The sequence below is a fragment of the Mustela putorius genome, unplaced genomic scaffold, assembly GCF_011764305.1.
Source record: "Mustela putorius furo isolate JIRA1106 unplaced genomic scaffold, ASM1176430v1.1 tig00000228_pilon_pilon_pilon, whole genome shotgun sequence".
NCBI classification, from domain to species: domain Eukaryota; kingdom Metazoa; phylum Chordata; class Mammalia; order Carnivora; family Mustelidae; genus Mustela; species Mustela putorius.
The window spans coordinates 11,016,572-11,030,620 of NW_025421322.1; the positions used below are offsets into that span (position 1 = coordinate 11,016,572).

Here is a 14,049-nt window from a genome sequence, read left to right on the forward strand (position 1 = left end):
GGGATCTAGTCCCTGCTGGGCAGGGAGCCTACTTCTCCCTTTTCCTCTGTCCCTGCTTGTGTTCTCTCTCTCTCAAATAAATAAATAAAATCTTTAAAAAATAGAGCTACCCTATAATGCAGCAATCACAGTCCTGGGTATTTACCCCCAAAATACAAAAATACTAATCCAAAGAGATACATGCACCTCTATATTTGTTGCAGTATTATTTACAGTAGACAAACTATGGAAGCAGACCAAACGTGTCCATCAATAGATGAATGGATAAAGAAGATGTAGTATACACGTATACTGGAACATTATTCAGCCATTAAAAAAAAAAAAAAAAAGAATGAAATCTTGTCATTAGCAATAGCGTGGATGGAGTTAGAGACAAAGACAAATAACCATATGATCACATTAAGAAACAAATGAGCAAAGGGTAAAAAGAGAGGCAGGGGAAAGAGAGAGAGACCGAGAAACAGACTCTTATCTATAGAGAACAAACATGATTATCAGAGGTAAGGTAGGGGCAGGGAGGGATTAGGGAAATAGGAATGGGGATTAAAAAGTACACTTACCATGATGAAAAAAATTAAATTAATGACTATAAAAACTTCATAGAATGCTAACTTCTGTAAGTTGAAGTGCTAAACATGTAGGCTATCTACATGTCATGTTATTAATTACTTTATAATACTAGCTCTAAAATACAGACGGTAAAATATAGGGAAAAAAGGAAGAGTAGAAAGAAACAAAGAGAAGAACACAAACTGTGGAGGGTAATTAGTGTTGGGCTAAAAGAAATCTGAATTTCATCCCACTGAAAAAGGGAAAATCTGAGGATACAGGCTTTCAAATCTGACTTTGGGTCCTCACTAAATGGCAAAATTTTAAGAAGTCTGTTATAACAGCCAAAAAGTTCATTTCCAAGCTATTGACACATGATTTGTGAATTAGTATATTATGGGGAAAAAAGTATTTCTACGATTTTTTAACGTAGAGTTTAGGAAATTTCCAATCTTGAAGTACTATTCTCCACTGTTCCCAAAGATCAATTACAATTCCTTTCCTCTCACTCTTCCCCCACCTCTCTCGTTCCTTCCTTCCTTCCCTCCTTCCCTCCCTTCTTTTCTTCCTTCCTTTCATCCCTCCTTACCTCCCTTCCTTCTCTCCCTCCCTCCTCTCCTTTCCTTTCTCTTTTCCTTTCTAATGTTTAATCTACAGCACTCAGTTTCAAAGTACAGCTTATCACTGACCACACAAATTCTTATAAGCAGGGCTCATTTTTAGTGGGTAATGAAGTGTAAGGATGAAGTTTAAATGATGCAATATATCCAATGTCTAGCCTTACATAAATAAATAAAGGAGCATTTGTTTCATTTCACTTCAATACACACTTTTGCAAGGGAATGTTCTATTTCTTTTGGCACACACAAAAAATTCTAAGTATACATCAACATCTTTCTAATGTCGAAATATAGCTTTTGTTTGTCATTTATTCCAAAATAACCATATAATAAACATACTGGAAATTTTTGGGTGCCTTGTTCAGAAGTGAACAGGCTGAATTTCCTCACCGGATGCCTCATGACATTGGCATAAGCACAGCAGGAAATTTACAAACTCCCAGTCATAATCTCATCTGGATGAATCTGCTATGTGTGCTAGCCAGGTCAGCCTTCACCTGCAGGTACTGAAACTTAATCCATCTGGGGATTCCTAAAGTTAGCAACCCACTGGAGGAGAAATTGAAGGACTGCTACTCAGGGGACTATTGTAGGTATTCTCATCTTTGGAGAAGTGGGAAAAGTAGGAAGATGTGAGGGAAGAAACTAGTATTTTTGAGCACTGATCATATATTCAGGGACAAAGCTAGGCTTCACCAATTTAATCCATTTACCCTTCAGAGCATACCCCGTGATGTGTTGTTCAACCTGTTTCCAGAGTAGGAAACCAAAGCTCATATGTGTGAAAGCCAATGTTATATAACACGTGGTAGAGATAAGATTTGAACCTGAAAAATCGTGACTCAAAGGCCAAAACTTTCAATTACACAATCTTGTCAAGAATATAAAAACAGATAAGTGGATTTTACAGAAGAAAAATGACACAAAGATTAATATTTGTAAACCCAAACTAGTACTTTTGTTAATATTTTTGTTAAATTGATTTAATCATCAGAGGGTATATCCATCCAAAACAATGTTGTTGTTCTTTTTAAAAAATTGATGTTGTTCTTTTTAAAAAATTGTATTTGTTGTCAAAATTGACTGTTACATTGGTATACCCTGCTGCTTAAGATGTCCCAACTGACCCAGGAGCCTGGCCGAGTAGGTAATTGAGAAATGATCCACTGGACTTGTAATGGTAACTAGTCAATCTTGATAATCTGCACTATAAAATACTGCTTACTATAAAATAGTTCAAACTTCCATATGAAGTTTGAAAGTGAATTGAGATAGATTCACTTTATAGGGCTTAAACACCCTTGAATTTTTTATTTAAAAAATAATGGAAAGCAGTGTTACTTATTTTTGTTTTTGTTGTTGTCATTTTCATTATTGTTATTTTAGGAATTACATATTTTAACCTGCAACTTCCTCTAAAACTATTTACATGTTTTGAAAAGAAAGTATGAGGTAAGGAAAGCACAGCTGAAAATTTTACCAAACTTAAATATCCAGTGAATATCATATGTATAGTGTAAAGCAAACTTCAGATGCCACTGATGTTAGTTATCCTAAGAGAAAAAAGGTGTGTTTATGTGCGTGCACATGTATGTATATATGTATACACATGTCTGTGTACATCTAAACTGTATATATATATATTAATTCACTCAAGGCCATGTTTAATTCTAGAAATTATTCATTTTTTTTAGATTTTCCAACCCCTGTAACTTTTTATTTTAATTATAAAAACAATGTTATAAATAAATGCTGAGGCCAATGTGTACTTAGGTATGAAGGATGGGAGTGGTCCACCCTGAGAACAAGGGTATTTGATCACTGACATTGTTTAAAATTGTTATTGCCTCATGATGGTATGATGTAGACCAAATTTTAGTTGGTTTTCTAACTAATTTTAAATTATCTACTAAAAGGCACTTGGAGTAAACCAGCTCAATTGATTTGCCTTGGGAATGCCACTGACTTAAGGCCTTCTAGGTGAAAATCACCTTATTTAAATGTCTTGTTTCCTCATCTTTAAAGTGAAACTAAAAGCGCTTACTGCAGAAGCCTGACACGAAAATTAAATCAATTACAATATGGAAAGTGTTTAGAATAGTGATTTATAGAGAGTAAGCATTATAACACTGTTTGCTGAAATAAATAATATTTACAAAAAGCCCAAGTTCTGAGTCTGCCAGTTTTATTGATCAGGAAACTGAGTCTCAGAGGGAGTTAAAAAATGTATTCAATGTCAAAGTGATGAAATCATGGCTTAAATTCAGGTCCACAGATACTATACCCATACTTACTCTATCTCTTCTACACACAACAGGTGTTTTATGTTACTCATGTTTCTAGGAACAGATCAGTTCTTTAACTTATCATTGAGTATGGCAGATATTTTGCATATTGACTTCCCAAATTATTAATTTGCATATATATTTTTAATCTAAAGTTTCATGTTATTGCTGGAATAAGTGCACTGAAGTATGATAAGGTAAAAGCTGATATTTATTAAGGAAAAGTAAATTTCACTCAACCTTTTAAGCTACTAAAAGCATGCAAATTAGGTTGTTTTGTTATTTTAAGAAAAAGAACATTTTGTATTGAAAAAAAAGTGCCTTTCCAAGAAACCACTAACCAGATGTTGGGGTCTTGAGATATCCCAAAGGGAAACTGGTTTAAAAAAAAAATGATGAAAGAGCTCCTTCCACACAAAAAATCTAAGAAAGTACACACATATTTTATAACTATGAATATTTTTTGCAAAAAAATTTAGCAAATGTGCTTTATCATCAAATATCAGAACCCTGGAATACCTTAGTTTTGAAAATATGGTTTAAAAGAGAAGAAAAACACAAATAACTAAGAAATATTACTAGTACAATGTTAATGCAATAATTAGGTGGAATATGGAAAGGGAATGCCAGATATCTAAAGTCTATTAGACACATGTGCCAGGGACTTAAAGTCTGTGTATAGTAATGAAGTGTTCAATCTTTGATTGTATTTGAAAAAGCAGCATTTAAAGGCTATATGGTATATTCATCAGCCAGTTATTTGTCATCAAATGTTTATTGAGTGTTTATTATGTGCAGAGTACTTTACTATATACAGATGTATTTATTATGCATGTAAGAAAAAAATACATACACATACACACACTAGAAACTAGATGCCATTTTAACTATTCTGATTTTGTTTTCACTCAATTCACCTTTTTGTGTTTTTTAGGTCCTTTCTTAAAGTGAGTTTTTTTTTGTTTTTTGTTTCCTTTTGTTTGCTGTACATTAGATTTCCAGAACTTATCTGGTAATTGTGTATGTGTGTGTGTGTTTTCTGGTAATTTTTTTAAATAGGTGATTTAGATACAGTCAGTGTGAGTTCATGTTCTATGAACTGTAGCTCCCGCTATTGGGAGATTATTTTTTAACCAAACCTCATGGTGGCATGCCTATCCTTTCTCATTTTATCAAACAGAAAATGTATCTCAAAAATAGACATATCATTATTCTGAAAGAAAAATCTTTTCCACCCTGTATCACATTCATCTTATCTACATATCTCCTCTACTAACCTGGTTCAGAGCCAAAGTGCCTAAAAATGAGTTTTACTCACCACAGTGATCACTGCGTAAGGCAGAGTGCCCCAATGGACTCCACCATTCAGTCACTCACGTTTAAGGTGTTTTGCTCATGTGTATGTTGGTTTAATACTTTGTCATTGGCAAAAGAAAAGCAAGTTGGAAGTGTATTAAGTACTCTTCCAGATGGATTTAGCTAATTCTTGGGAAGGCCTGAAGTTTAGATAAGTGGAGACTGTAGAAAAGTTTGGATTCTTCCTGTTCCTAGTTTTCTTAGTGTTTTAATTTCATCTCCTAGTGGGCAGCTTTTTGTTTTATGTCACTGGGCAGATGGCCATTGGCTCTCTTTTCTGGTTTTATTGGAAGTTTCTTCAAATGGCTGTGGTAAATTTCAATGAACTTTTTTTTATCATGCTCATTTCATTTAATTTGCTGGTTGGGGAGTTCCAAGTCAAACAGAAATTTCAGGCAAAATGCTAAAAGGGAAAAACCTGAATCCAAATCAGCAGGACTTAAAAGCAACACTGTGTGTGCCGGGAACTTGCCCAAAGATCAACCCAGTTGGATAGTGATAGGCAGCTGTGACATTACCTGTCAATGTTTGTTTCTCCAGAGGTTCCCAGGAACCACTTCATGCTTGCTGAAGCTCTACTTCATAGCTTGGAGCCTGAGTAATTGGATATCTTTGAAAGAGAAGATTAGGTGCCCTCATGAAGGCGCCTTGCTGGGTCTTGGCAGAAATGTGAGGGCAGCCCTGAAGAGGAATTACACTCACGAAGTCCCCTGAATTCTCTCTTTGTGAAACCCCATCCCCTTTGTTGCTTGCTTCTGGCAAACTGAGAGCATCCTGAGAATGGGTCAAGGATCTTTCAAAGGAATCCATGCCAGCAAGACTGAATCACATTTCCAAAAGCAAACGGTAGCATTTTTCAACATCAGACTGGGGACGTTATGACAACTGGCTACAGACACTGTGAGCATGACAGGAATGGGAGATGGAAGGTATTTGTCCAAAAGACAAAATATGTCCTACAGGGTATTAATCTTTAAAACTAGCAAAAGTTTCTAGGTTGATTAAAATAATGCTGCTTCTCTGCTTGTTCCACCATTTATTCCTGCTCTTTTTCTGCTCTACATCTGGGTGGTCAAAAACACTTTAAGACTTAGAGGATAGACATTTAGGAGTCCTCAAGTCTGAGGGACAGTCTGTACATAGATACGTAGATATACTTGGAAATAGGAGGTAACACAGAAATCTTCTACCCCGAACCCCCTAATTTTTCAAGTAGGAAACAGGCTTCAAGGTGGAGTATTTTATGTCAAACCAAGCAAGAGTTGCTAAATTTAGAATAGATATCCTACCTTATTTCCAGTTCAGACCCCTTTCTACTACACTAAAATATAACGAATGAAATCTGATGAAATCTGCTTGTGGATCTTTATATTTTGGTCTGAACAATAATAAAAGATAACAATGAGTGGTTATATTTTTAAATATAAAGAAAATAATAGAAGCAAATATATTGCTGGAGGCACTGGTGCTTACTAAAAACCATCCTTACTTCTTTCCATTGTACACTCCTCCCATATCTTTGATCCACGTCATTTGGAAATTTCTGATTTCAAATCCATACCATACAGGAACTAATTGCTGCTCAGGGAACTAAACTCCAGACTTCTCTTTGTCTAACTACAGTACTCCACCAGAATTTTTGATGTGGAACTTCTCAGATCAATATGAGGCACTTTATTTTAGTGACAACAGACATATGGCCCCTTCATACTTTGATCTAGATCAGTGATTCGCAAAACATGTTCTGCAGGTACTTGAAGATTCCCTGAGTCACTTTGAAGGAGTCTACAAGGTCAAAATTATTTTTATAATAATATTAAAACATCATTGGGCTTTCTCATGATGTTGAGATTGTCCTTGGTGCAAAAGCAATATGGATAACACTGCAGATGACCCACAGCAAAACAAAGCAATGTTACCCATCAATATTGGTTATCATGGTATTTTTCACCACCACAAATTTGCATAAAAAGTTTCCCTTTTCAATGTACTCAGTGGTGAAGCAGTAAAAATTATTAATTTTATTAAATCTTAATTCTTGAATTCACATTTTTAATATTCTCTATGAATACACAGAAGTATGCATAAAATATTTATGCTGCACACTTAAGTGTAATGGTCATCTCCAAGAAAAGACCTCATAAGCTGTGTGATGTTCAGACTGACTCTGCCTTTCTATTTATGGAGCACCAAGTTCATTTCAGTGACTGACTGACAGACAAGCTATAGTTATTCAGAGTTGGGTATCTGGTAGCCATTTCTCAAAATGAATAAAATGTGTCATTTTAAGGAAAACAGCTAGAAGTATTTGTTGTGAAATACAGACTTCAGACTTGCTTCTTTTTTTTTTAATGCAAGTTTCCAAGAGAAAATAAAAGTATTAAAAACATTGTGTTCACCACTGTAAGCCAGACATCTTTCCAATATATAAAGACTCTTCTAATGTGTTAAGTGTTAATATTAAAAGTTGATTTTTAAATACTTTATAATGAAATATATCATGTTTGGATGATTTGTTTAATTCAATGAATCAATATCTTCCATATGGCTAATGTCTAATGTTATAAGATCATATGGATGGAAGATCTATTCAAAGTGCAAGACCAATGTGTTTTAATATAATATTGTATACAAATTTGTTAACATGGATTTAGATTGCACATTTGAATGAACATTAAAGAAACTTCCACAAGTTTGGGGGGGTAGTACCAAAGAAGAATATTCATAATTATCTGAAGAGGTTATTAAAATACTCTTCCCTTTTCCAACATACCTCTATAACCCTGTATTTTCTTCATGTATTTCAGCAAAACAACATATTGCAGAAGGAGATATGGGTAGCCAGTTGTCTTCAGTTACAAAGATTTGCAAAAATGTAAAATAATGCCTCTCCTTTCTCTAAAAATTTTTGTTTTATTAATAAGTATAGTTTTTGTTGAACTATGTTTATGTTAGCAAGGAGGTTTACTGTAGTGATTTTAAAAAATAAAGAAATACATATTTTAAAAATGTCTCCATTTTAATTTCTAATGTAATAAGTATCAATAGATAGTATCCATGCAGACAATTGGGCCTCAGTAATTTTTAAGATGTAAAAGAGCTCTGATATCAAAAGGTTTCAAAACCTCTGATCTAGACCTACTGTTCCAAAAAGATATGATTTAGGGGTTAAAAAAAGGGGTATGTTGAACTGTTTGACAGACCTTCATTGATGGTTTCCATTAATCCCTTCTCTCCCTTTAAGTGCATGCTGTTTCTAACATCAAGAGGTGGGAGTCTGCTCCCTTTGTCCTTTAATCTGGAGTGGCCTTTTGACCTGGCTTTACCAGTGCAATGTGGTAGAAGTGACATTGTGGGATTTCCAAGCCAGGTTTTAAGAAGACTTACATCTTCTACCTGAGTATCTTGGAATGTTCATTCTTAGGATACTAGGAAAGCAGCCACATGGAAAGATTGAGTGTGGTTTCTCTGGTCATTAGACCTAGCTGAGTCCCTGGGTAATAGCGAGCAACAACTGCCAGTCATATAAGGAGGTTCTCTTAGTTGATTATTAATATATCACAATCATAATTATGAAGAATATATGCTGACCTCAACAATTTTGGCCATGGGTCTTGAAAGAATATATTATACAAAATGTCTTGATTAATGACCAATAGACCCAAAAGGAGTAAAGTTCCATTATGCAAACAGAAATTCATTCTGAGCCTTTTTTTTACAAAGCTTCGTGGTAGTCCACTATCATTTGAATAAAAAAGGCTGCCTGATTATACCATCCTAATGGACTTTATAAAGCATAATCTCTAGAATGGACCTGCCTTATTGCAGAAGTTTTAATGCACATTCTTTAATCTGAAAAGAGACTGAGGCTGCGTCCTGGAAGAACTTGGTGGTACACCTAAGTTGACCAGTTGAAAGTGTGAAGCACGCCAATAACTCTTTCTGTTTCATATGGATCATATTAGTCCTAGAAAGTACTCCTATAGAGTACTAGGAAGAAACTGGAAAGTTCCTATGTAATTTAATAGAGACTATATGAAGAGTGATACATACTTCCTCTTTAAATTTTTTAAATGGTGTATAAAATGAGTATTTTTATGGGAAAGAGGAAGAGATAAAATGGAAAAGTAAAAATTATCATGTGTTACTTTAAGAGGTGGGTTATATAAAAACAAGGAGGAAGAGGTGGAAGAAGAAGTGGAGCGAGGAGAATATTCATTGAGCACTTTACTTACGTTTACTCTGTTTATGATGGTTTTATGAGGTTGGTACTATTATTATTCCCATTTTACAGATAGAAAAACTGAACAAGCTAAATTAGAGTGGACATGATGTATATGCCAGGAACAAAGGGGGGAAAAAAAAAGAAAGTGCATCTTTAATTTCTGTGGTCTGAAATTGTGAAACATTAGCAGGTAGAGCACTTTCAAAGGTCATTACAGACATTGGTTCAGACGTGGCTGCAAAATTCTACTGTAATCTATTTAATTGTAATCTATGTAATAATTCTTTTGTATCTATTTAATTTGCAGATACAGGTCTAAATGACAGCCCACAGAGTGGCAATATAATCATGCATATGACTAAGACAGTCTTTTTGGATTCAGATAGGTAAAATATGCCTACTATTTAAATTCCCTACAGTTTATAGTCATGATGGCCCAGCATAAATATGACTTTCTGAATAAAAATGTGGTGACTTAAAAATGGAGAATTATTCCGCCTAGCGAGCGAGATTCTAACCATGACTTGGCCACTACCTGGGACTGTGACTTTGGGTCTTCAGTTTTCTTATGTATAAAATGGTGCAAACATGTCTTCTACCTTCCTCATGGGTTTGTTCTGAACATGGCTAGGCCTATATATGCTGTTTGAATACCCAGCATTAGTCCTTGGTTTTCTTTGGGCATATATAAGTCTATCTTTCATAACATATTGGACTTCAGTTATCCAAAGTCAGGTTAGCCTGGGAATTGAAGAAAAGAATAATTCCGCAGGGGTCTGGGAGAGGTAAATTTGATATATAAGGCAATTACACTTCATAATAATGGATGTGGCAGAACCTTGACAGGATAGCAAATTAAAGACGATCCTACTCTATGTTAGTTCCATTGCAAATCCTTCTCTGGAGACTCCTCCATGTCCAGATTTGAGAATTGGCTTAATTTTCCTGGACATCTTTTGTCTGTTTTAGCTTACAGTAAGACCAAACAGAGGATAACATATAATAAAAACAATCACATACTGCCAAAGTAAACCTCTGTGCAAAAGAGGAGGTTTGTAGTGCTTTAGAAACATTTAAATATAATTAGGAATATATATATATATATATATATATATATATATATATGTGTGTGTGTGTGTGTATATATATATATATATATATATATATATATATAATGTACAGAGCAAATCCAAACAACAGAACTGCAGAAAATAGTTGTGGCTACTGCCTTCATCTAAAAATAATTTCAACCTAGGCAATGTGGTAAGGGTGCTGTAATCTTCTCTTGCACATTTTTACATGCCAGAAATATTGAAACATAGTTTTTCTTAAAAAAAAAATCTTGTTGCAGCAAGCACTTTGAGAGTACAAAATCAGCATCTCATGCTTCCTACTTCCTTTTCAAAATGTGTTGTAAATTACATTTCAAAGGCTTATACCTACATTCAATAACTGTGTTCCCTTTAAGGCCAACAGGTCAAATACACCATAAGGTAAACTACCCATAATAATTTTTACCACATCATCTGCTCTTCAATGATTTCAAGAGTTCCTTATTTTAAATCTCATGCTCAGAAAACTTATTTCTATTATCAACACACCCACTTAATACATGTCTGCCTATTGGAAGAGAGATCTGCCAAACTCAGACTTAAGCTTTATGAAACTGAACAAACTGCAACCTAACATTGACCATATAGTAAACAACAACATACACTTATGATTAGAAAGCAGAATCTAATTCATTATGATCAAGAAGGTTTGACAATTCAGTTCACTTTTGGGTCACAACATCATCGAACTGAATGCTCTGAAGCTTGTCCTATGCTTAGTACAGAAGATACTTAGTGATATCTGCTCCTTACCATCTCTAGGAAGTTCACAAAATGGTCAGTATTGTTGTTACTATCCAAAGCGAGGTAACCAAAATTATGATGTGAGATTAAATCATCAGAGAATCTATCGTTTGAAGATCCTGAAAAGAAACCAGATTAAATCCCCAAAGAATTGCTTAAAAAATGGTGCAGAATGATCAGAAGAATAGAAAGAGGCCTTTACTTTTCATTTATTTAATGAACACATCAACAGCAATTCGTATTTGGTATTATTTCAAATTTTTTTAAGATTTTATTTATTTATTTGACAGAGAAATAGAGAGTACAAATAGGCAGAGTAGTAGGCAGAGGGAGAGGGAGAAGCAGACTCCCCACTGAGCAGGGAGCCCGATGTGGGGCTCGATCCCAGGACCCTGGGATCATAACCCAGGCCAAAGGCAGCCACTTAACCAACTGAGCCATCCAGGTGCCCTTCAAATGTTTTATAGATAATAACTGATGTAATTCTTAGAACAACCTTCTGAGGTAGGCACATTTATTATGCCCATTTTGTAGACTGAGAAGCTAAGGAAGGCACTGAAAGAGGTTGATGTCTCTGCTTTTTATTCTCTGCACTATCAAAACAGCTGGGGTTAACAAAGAGCTCCTTTGACTCAGATTTCTAATCTGTAATATTTGCTGTCATTAAACTTAAAAATGGTCACATTTTCCAATTGGCATATCAGTTGCCAGGTACCACTGAAATGAAAATTTAATTGAAAAATTAACTACTAATCAAAAATTATTTTAACTCATAAATATACTTACCCAAGCCCAAGTGCAGATTTCTGTCCATGACTATGGCCTCAGATGATGTGTGTCTTCACAGCTCTGGCTCCCATCATAATGTGGGCTTGGTCTCCTGAGCACTGGGGAGCAACTTTCACTGTATATACGACAGTCTAATTAGTGTCTCTGTCCCTGGCCCCAGTTCATCTAGAAGCCTCACTTAATCTTTTTATTTTCTCACTTATTTTTTTATTAATTTAAAAATGCATGTGTTTATTATAATAGGTACAATAATGTAAAGGCATATTTTCTAAAAATAATTATCTCTTCCACGTTGACACTCCTGGGTTAATAGCCTGACGTTCTGGTATGCATAACTTCACAGCCTTCTCTAAGTTAATATATATAAACATATGCATATGTGTTTGCTTTAAAACATACGCACACTGTTTCACAAAAGTGGGGTCACACTATACACATTACCGCACAATGTACTTTCTCAAAAGAAAACCACAATGGATATCCATCTGAGTCAACGGAGAAATATAACTCATTTGTTTTAATAGCTACATTATATTTTAAAATGTAGACGTGTTGAAATTTTTTCAACTATTTTACTCTTGAAAGAACTTCAGCCTCTCTCTAGTCCCTTAGACATGAATACAAAATATCCTTGAAAACAGTCTTGTATATAATCATATGATTACTGGTACATTTATTTCAGTAGGAAAAATTCCCAAAATGGTATATAAAATGTCATTTTTGCCAATTCTTTTCAGAATGATGGAAGTAATTTGTTCACTTCAATATGTTAGAATATCTCTTCTCCTACATCCTCAAAAGTATTGGGTATCATTCTGCTTTAAAATTGTGACAATATATCGGGGCGCCTGGGTGGCTCAGTGGGTTAAAGCCTCTGCCTTCGGCTCAGGTCATGATCCCAGGGTCCTGGGATTGAGCTCAGCAGAGAGCCTGTTTTCCTTCCTCTCTTTTTGCCTGTCTCTCTGCCTACTTGTGATCTCTGTCTGTCAAATAAATACATAAAGTCTTTAAAAATATTGTGACAATATAACAGGAGAAAAACTTTATATTTTACTGTACTTTTAATTTTTATTTGACTAATAATGAGGATAAACACCTTTTTAATTTAGGAGTCACTGCAGTTACAAATTTACTGATATGTTGTTCTTTTCATTATTTTTTTTAATCAGTTTTCAAGCAATTTTTGTAAATCAATCTCTTTTTTGTCTAGTTTCTATCACCTTTTGCCACAAAAACAGGTCTATGTTTAAGCATGTGGCCTTCGGGTATTCCATTTCTCTTACGAATATCTCCCCTACTCCTATTCTTCTCCAAATCCATTTTATAATATTTTAATAGTATTATTTACATTATATTTTTTCAATCTACTTAGAATTAATTTCATGTGTGGTGTGAGGTAATTTTATTCCCTTCCAGAAGGAGTTCTGGTTTTGCCAAACTGTCCATTTAATAAATGATCTTTTTTCTCATTGGAACAAAATGCCACTTTTGCCTTATATTAAGTTCCTACATCTATGTGGATCTATTTTTTGTCTCTTTATTCATTCCATTGAGCTCTTTGTCCATTTCTAAGCCAAACTGCATTGTTTTGATTATGATGGCAGCATCAGTCTTATTATTTATTGAATAGGGCCTAATACCAGATAATCAATGAATGTTTGAACATGACATGCACAGTGTAGAAGAAAAAAATTAGTGTTCACAACAAAAATTATATCCTGAAATTTCCACACAAATTACATGTTACTTTCTAATTTTTTTCCATCAGAGCTTGCCGATGTCTTTACTTTCTACCTATAAGTATTTATTACTAGTATTTGAACCTGACAGTGAACACTCTATAATAGATCAGTGACTTCCCAGGATTTCAAGTGGGGAGAGGAGGCTGCCCGCAAAGGAGGATGAGGGTACTTCTTTGGACTACGGAAATGTTCTATATATTGAGTGTGATGGTGGTTAAATGACCGGACACATTTGGTGGAGCTCAACAAACAGTACATTTTTAAAATGTGCATTTAATTGTATACTGATTTAATTGTATACTCAATAGATTTGACTTCTATGTTTGAATGGGAAATACATCATTTTTTTCTATATTTGGGGGATAAAACCCTACCTACTTTTTGCAATTCACAAAGTTAGAATCCAATTATGACTTTGTTTCAACCCCCTGTAACAAAACGAATGTAGAATCTTAATGAAGTCACTGCTGCATTTAGACTTTCTGTCTTTTGAAGAAAGTTACATTTGAACCGTTTTTAACTCCACAGCAATTTGTGGAGACCATTCATCCTGCGGAAACAACTCACTCTTTTATGTAGATTCATAGAAGTTATTAGAGTTTCCAACAAGCATTCCATGACCTGTGA

At 34.6% G+C, this 14,049-nt stretch overlaps 1 protein-coding gene across 3 annotated transcripts in view; it reads right to left on the minus strand.

Annotated features, from left to right (window-relative positions):
* ANGPT1 (angiopoietin 1) overlaps positions 1-14,049 on the minus strand; it is a 246,668-nt gene that overhangs the window by 126,813 nt on the left and 105,806 nt on the right. Inside the window, exon 1 of one of the 3 annotated variants that reach the window (XM_013045207.2) lies at positions 11,678-11,829. The exons of the other annotated variants lie outside the window; for them this stretch is intronic. The gene's annotated coding sequence lies outside the window, so the exon portion shown is untranslated. Of the gene's footprint in view, positions 1-11,677; positions 11,830-14,049 lie in introns of those variants that run through there. 3 annotated transcript variants of the gene reach the window in all.